This window comes from Euprymna scolopes, chromosome 1 (assembly GCF_053919585.1).
Source record: "Euprymna scolopes isolate OS-2025 chromosome 1, ASM5391958v1, whole genome shotgun sequence".
NCBI classification, from domain to species: domain Eukaryota; kingdom Metazoa; phylum Mollusca; class Cephalopoda; order Sepiida; family Sepiolidae; genus Euprymna; species Euprymna scolopes.
Window position 1 is genome coordinate 161,620,894 of NC_136482.1, and position 7,500 is coordinate 161,628,393.

The window sequence follows — 7,500 nt, forward strand, 5'->3', positions numbered from 1 at the left end:
TTATTTGTCGCTACACATTCACGATCATGTTTCGGTCAGTCAGTTTAAATGAAACGAGAGACCTTTTTAGCGATACTGCTTTTACAAATGTAGAGAGAGAATGCTCATGAATGTTTAGCGACATTTAAATGTTTTATATAACAAAATACAAAATATATCTTGCCCTACTTGTGTATTGAGCACTCCTCGGGTATGAACCTCGTTAAAATTTGTTGGTTGCATCACCTCTGGAAAATATTAACCAGGAATGTGTGTGTGTGTATATATATATATATATATATATATATATATATATATGTCGATGTATATATACATGTCATGTATATATATATATATATATATATATATATGTATATATATATATACATGTACATGTATATACATATGTCGATGTATGTATATATATATATATATATACATGTCGATCGACTGTATGTCGATGAATACAACGAAACAGGACTGTATGTCGATGACTACAAATATATATGTATATATATATATATATATATATATATATATATATATATATATATATATATATATATATAAAAGTACAAATAATTAATAAGACATGTTAAAAACGCCTTAAGAGGAGGTAAAAACATATTTAATTTTCAAAAAGGAAAACACAAATTAAGTGGATGGTCCTTAATTCAAGCAGTTTCGAAAGAAATACTTTCCTTCTCATCAGAGGGTAGGAATTAGCAAAATGCGGAATCCGGTTTTGCTTGCAAAGTATTTAATGAAACTACTGGTAAGCCATTGAGCTTACTCTGCGGATAAATGATAATCCACTTAATTTGTGTTTCCTTTTTGAAAATTAAATATGTTTTTAACTCTTCTTAAAGTGTTTGTAACGTGTTTTATTAATTCTTTGTTCTTATTATAAGCTCTAGTTCCTATTTGGTTTTATTGAGCTTTTACATCTGGTTGAGATTACTTTATAAATATTAAGTCTTAAATATTTGTAATATACTTTAAGTTTGCTATTTCGGATTATCTTTGTAAACTTAATTGTAATTCTTATATATATATATATATATATATATATATATATATATATATATATATATATATATATAATATATATATATATATATATATATATATATATATATATATATATATATATATATATATATATATATATTCCGAAGCAGTGTTTCATGGTAATGACCCCTTAAATTAATATGAGAACTATAGTGAATTCGAGAGAGCAAGTTGATGCATTGATTCCAGGTGATTTAATGACTTACTGACTAAATAGTTTTCTAACGAATTATAAAAAAATATAAACATAAGTTGTTTTTTAGTTTTAAAGGTTAAAAAACTTCCAAGATTATATATATATATATATATATATATATATATATATATATATATATATAAATATATATATATATATATATATATATATATATATATATATATATATATATATATAATGTGAGTGTGCGTGTGTGTGTATGTATGTCTGTGTGCGTGTGTGTGAGAGAGATAGAGAGCACTCTCATGAAGATGACTCTGTGGATATATATCTGACCCGATAATTCCCTACAGAGAAAATTCTGTGTAGCTTAATTGCCATATATATTTTCACAACTTACTCCCCAGATCTACTCACATATTGAGCACTGTTGAAGTAAATACTGAAACTCGATACATAAAATATATCTGCTTATACAATTTCATGTGGATACCTGAAATAATAATATATAGATAGATGTACAGACAAGACGGAAAGCTGTCAAGTAAATCAATAGATACGTAAATTGAAAGACGAAAAATAGAAATAAAAAACTACATAGATTGAGAGGTAGGTGAACATACTTGGATCCATACACACATCACTCTATATATGCGAGTCTGTGTAAGTCTGTGTGTGTCGGCGAGCATTTACATGAAAAAAAACTACAGTGTTAATAAAATAGTACTTGATATATATAGTCAGAGGTTAGGACTCCTGACTATCAACGCGATGGTTGTAGGTTAAATACCCGACTAGAGTAAGGTGCTAGTCTAGCTGCACTGATAAGTTGTGATACAACGAAACAGTACTGTATGTGGATGACTCTCTCTTTCTCTCCCACTTTCTCTCTCTCTCTCTCGCTCTCTCTCTCTCTATCTCTCTCTCTCGTATTATATATAAATATGTATATGTATGTGTATATATATATATTATATATATATGTATATATATATATATATGTATATATATATATATATATATATATATATATAATTCTTTATTTATCGGACTCATTATATAAACAAATAAGATATCAGGAAAATATGCCTACTTCGGACTGTTACCTTGTGCCACGGATTTCTCAAAATGCAGATTGGATCCCATTACCTCACTGCTACCAAAGTACTTCACTTTGGATTGGACCATGCAATTTGGATGTAAAATTCAATATCTTTTTCATTAACTTCCCTTACTCTATGATATTTAAATACTTAAAAAACTTTTAATCGTGATTTTCCATGTTCTACTAGTTTTAGCAAATAAGGTGTAAACCATTAAAATCATTTGCTAATATTTTCTCCTCTGAAGAGATGATAGACATCGAAATCCTATAGGATAAGGAGTTATAATATTTCAAATGTATTCTTTGTCTTACATAGAATAATAAAAATCTTTTGATGTGAAATTTAAACATTTAACGTCATCAATTTTACATTCATTGAATTACTAAAATTTGATATATATATATATATATATATATATATATATATATACATATATTGATATATATACACACACACAACCACACATATATATATATAATTATTTACTATACTAGTTATTAAACACCTACAGCCACTAGTGTTTTACCCTTTCGGGAATCATCAGTACAGATTGTCACGATCAACACAAGTCGATAGATTCGAACCCGGCAACAGAAGGCATCTCTGGCTTCGTTTCCTAATCCATTCGGCCACCATTAACCGCGAGAAATACTTTATTTAAACGTTTATTTTTTGAAAAATGTTTTTAACGTCTGTCAGAGTGATCTAATCATTATATGATGATCTGCGCATATAAGCTAAATTGACAGACTTTTATTTCAACTGAAAGTGCTCAACGATAAGAAAGAATTTTCTTAAAGAGGCAGACATAATTATTTACTATAATAATTATTAAATTATAACAGACACTAGTGTTTCATCATTTCGGGAACCCAGTGCAGGGTGTCATGATGAACACCGGTCGATAGATTCGAACCCGGCATATATCTATATATATATCTCTCGCTTTCTCTCTCTCTCTCCTTCTCTCCTTCTCTCTCTCTCTCTCTCTCTCTCTCTCTCTCTCTCTCTATATATATATATATATATATATATATATATATATATATATATATATTAGATAGATAGATAGATAGATAATCAACCTCTTTCCCACAGAAGAGACGTTGCAAGACTGTCTCTACTCTATCGTCATTTTGATCGTCTGAGCTCTAATCTATGCCCCCCTTGCTAAAATTTCACGAAAAACGACAAGTATTAATATTTTCCCCTACTTTTATCTGTGCCTAAACCTAAACGTGGATAAAAATAGATGAAAAACAAAACAATATGGCGTAATAAAATGGAAAAAGACAATTGCAACTTCTCTCCCAATTTTCGTATTTTGTAATCGTAGCCATATGCTTTTGTTTTCTTTTAAAATTAAGAAATGTTTTTTTTCTGTTGAGTTAAGGGCAAAATAAATTCATTGATTGCGATAATATTAGGTTGTTGGAAAAATAATGTCGTTTTTTTTTTGACGTTCAACTTTATATATACAAACGACATTCATTTTTCACCAACCTAATAATTACATGCATGATTTTGCGCTCCGAAACAGGTGCTGCCAATAGTTGTGCATGTCAACTTACTTAAGAAATAAACGATGAGATGCTCAACATCTTAAAATTTGGAATATAGACTTTTGTCTTTTGTCTTTTAGTTGTTATATATATTATTAGCCTGGCAAGACCACATGGGAGACAACCAAGCCAAATAAATAAATAAATAAATAAATAAATAAAATTCATCCCAAAGCAACAAAACTGAAACTGCCAGGACACTGTATGTACAAAGGTAAACAAATTTGGGCATATCTTATTGGTTTGAAAATAGAGGCTCTTTTTTAATCAATTGTCATAAAATTTTAGTCATAGAATAGTATTAAAATCTTCAAAAAGCCTGCAAATTTCCATATATATATATATATATATATATATATATATATATATATATATATATATATATATATATATATATATATATATATATATAGTAAGTTATAAAATATATATGGCGATTAAGCTACACTGAATATTCTGCGTTTCATCCACTCTAGGGCTCTTCAACCTACGTATTGAGCACTTTTGAAGTAAATACTTAAAGTTTACGCATAAATTTATACTTTCGTATATTAATTTTATGTGAGTAAATTAAGTAGTTATATATATATATATATATATATATATATATATAGAGAGAGAGAGAGAGAGAGAGAGTGAGAGAGAGAGAGAGAAAGAGAGAGAGAGCACCCTTTTCTGGCAATTTTCAGCGACTATTGATCAAAATTTAACAAATGAAGACTCGTTGGAAAGGAAATGACCTGAATTGTGTAGTGAGCTATGTGACATTTATCCTTAAGGTCGCAGATTAAGCAGATAATCCCTCATCCAGAGTCTATTTTTGACAATAGCCAAAAATAGTAATTGTCTCAGTATGAAGGGTTTCCCATATATTGACCAAGGACCAATTAACTGTAGAGTAGCGTCAGAACAGATACTACACTTTGAGATATTAAATCTTTTATTCAGGCAAAAATAAACATGAACTAAAAACTTAGGCACAAGGCTAACCCAAAGGGGGGGGGGAGGTCGTTGGTCATCTTTGTCACTCTAGAACTAAACACAAGTTTCTCTTAGATAGAATCTTCTTCCACCATAATACCGCATTCGCCCTTTTGTACGTGGTGACGTCCTACTTAGCACCCAATTTTTAAAACATTTTTTTATTAGCATGTAAAAACAAAAAGAGATAATAACAATAACGGTAATACAATAATTCATTTGTATCGAGGGCGAAGGAAGAAAAAATACAAGCAGTAGTTAGTAGGACCCTCCCAACCCCGTCTAGTTGATAGACTGCCCATTCCACTTTGGGTTGTTAAGGCTCTTGCGGGACAGTCTTTAAGTGGGGGTGCCCTCTAGATGGGACGAAATGGTGAAAAGAACATTTTTTTTTGTATGAGGGATGGGGAGTTATTGGTTTCTTTCTCTCCAAGGTGGGTGAAATTTAGAGGGAGGGATGAAAAGAAAAAAATTGCAGTTACTACACTTTGATCGTGGCCCGATTTGTTTAGTTATTTATTTGCTTCCCCATTGAGCAAATTAGACACAAAACCGTTTTAGTGTGGAGAGTGAACTGGATAGTGACAATTGGTATGAAGGGTTTCCCCTGCATTTACCCAAACTGATTTCTCAAGAGCAAAGGTCTGATATGTGGGGCAACCCACATATTACTTTGATTGCAATATTTGCAGAACAGATACTACACTTTGATCTCGGTCGGATTTGTTTAAAAAGAAAATACAATTTTGTTTTATATGGGCCGTGGAATTGTATTCATCTGCAGAATATCTAGCTAATTTACATATTCTTTTAAACATTCATTTTAATAAATTCCCTATTAGTTTTTTTTTTTTTAGTTTTTATGGGATGATCATCTCAATACTAAAAAAGCTCGTTCTACGTATATTTATGTTTTTGTATATATTTGTTTAAAAAATTTTGCCTACCAAACTCCTCTGTCTGTTTTTGGTCTGCAGACGTGAAACTTAATAAATAGTGTATTTATTCAAATTAAAACAACGTTTCTATATGAACTCTCATTCTTTATATATATATATATATATATATATATATATATATATATATATATATATATATATATTACCGGTGACGTCATTTCGCATACATTTACATCCGCACTATGTTCCAATATTAAGGTTCTATTTAGCTGAATGCCCGTCATTGCTCGATCATACAATACGCTTAAACATGATATTTTAATTTGTGCAGATTGCGTATGTATTATTATATAATCACTCCTTTATTGAATATTATTTTATTACGAGGAATACTTTGCCCGGTGGAATAATTCGCAAAAAAAAAAACAAAAAAAACAAAAACAAAAAAAACCCCAATAATAATGATAATGTAGTTCATCAAATTCCGTCTGTGTTTGTTTACAATATCACGTCAGCTGACGATTTAGACAAGCCCGTTCCACAGCAGACATCCTCACCGTGATCTCTGAACGTATATACCAATCACTGGACAAAGCGGGGGAAGGCAGAGCGGTAGCTCTAGATATATCTAAGGCTTTTGACAGGGTATGGCATGAGGGTCTCCTCAGGAAGATTAGATCTTACGGTATCACTGGTAGAATACTTAACATAATTAAATCCTTCTTAGATAAGAGAAAAATCCAGGTAGTCCTCGACGGTCGCACATCTAAACAATATGATATAAATGCGGGAGTGCCCCAGGGTTCTATCCTTGGACCTCTATTGTTCCTGATATTCATAAATGACCTCCCCGACAACATTGCCTCTGAGATGGGTATATATGCTGATGACACTACACTCTATGGCAGACACGACAGGAAGACGAATGAACACATTTCTAAAGAAATGGCAGAAACACTAGAGGAAGACCTCCAATTCTGTAGTGGAATGGGGACAAAAGTGGTTGGTCGCGTTCAATGCTGCCAAGACTAAACTAGTTTCATTCAATAATTACAAGAAACCCTCTCTACCACCAATAGCAATGGCCAACGACCCTTTATCTGAGAGTCCATCTTTCAAACTCCTTGGCCTAACGTTCACAGGAAACATGAGTTGGAACAATTACATTGAAGGCATTGCCAGGGCCGCTGCAAGAAAGGTAGGCTCTCTCTACCGTGCTAGAAAACTACTAACACCCGAAAGTATCCTGTACCTCTATAAGGCCACCATTCGCCCATGTATGGAGTATTGCTGCCACATCTGGGCTGGTGCATCTGCTACTAGTCTCTCGCTCCTTGACAAGGTTCAAAAGAGAGTCGCAAATCTGATAGGCCCTGAACTGGCATCTAAGCTTCAGCCTCTGTCCCATCGACGAAATGTTGCATCCCTCTGCCTGTTCTACAAGTATTTTAGTGGTGAATGCTCTGATGAACTGCAATCACTTGTGCCCCCACGACGCGAGCACCCTCGACAAACCCGACAGGCTACTAGATCCCACCCCCACACTGTAGAGGTCCCTAGATGTAAAAGATCTTTTTACTCCAATAGTTTCTTCCCCAGAACCGCAAGACTCTGGAATTCCATTCCAGGTCCCTGCTTCCCCAACAGTACTGACGTGCAGAAGTTCAAGTGTAACGTGAACCGACACCTTGCTGCCCAAATCCCTACATAGTACCCCAGTAGTTGTTGCCCCTGATAGTAGCCCC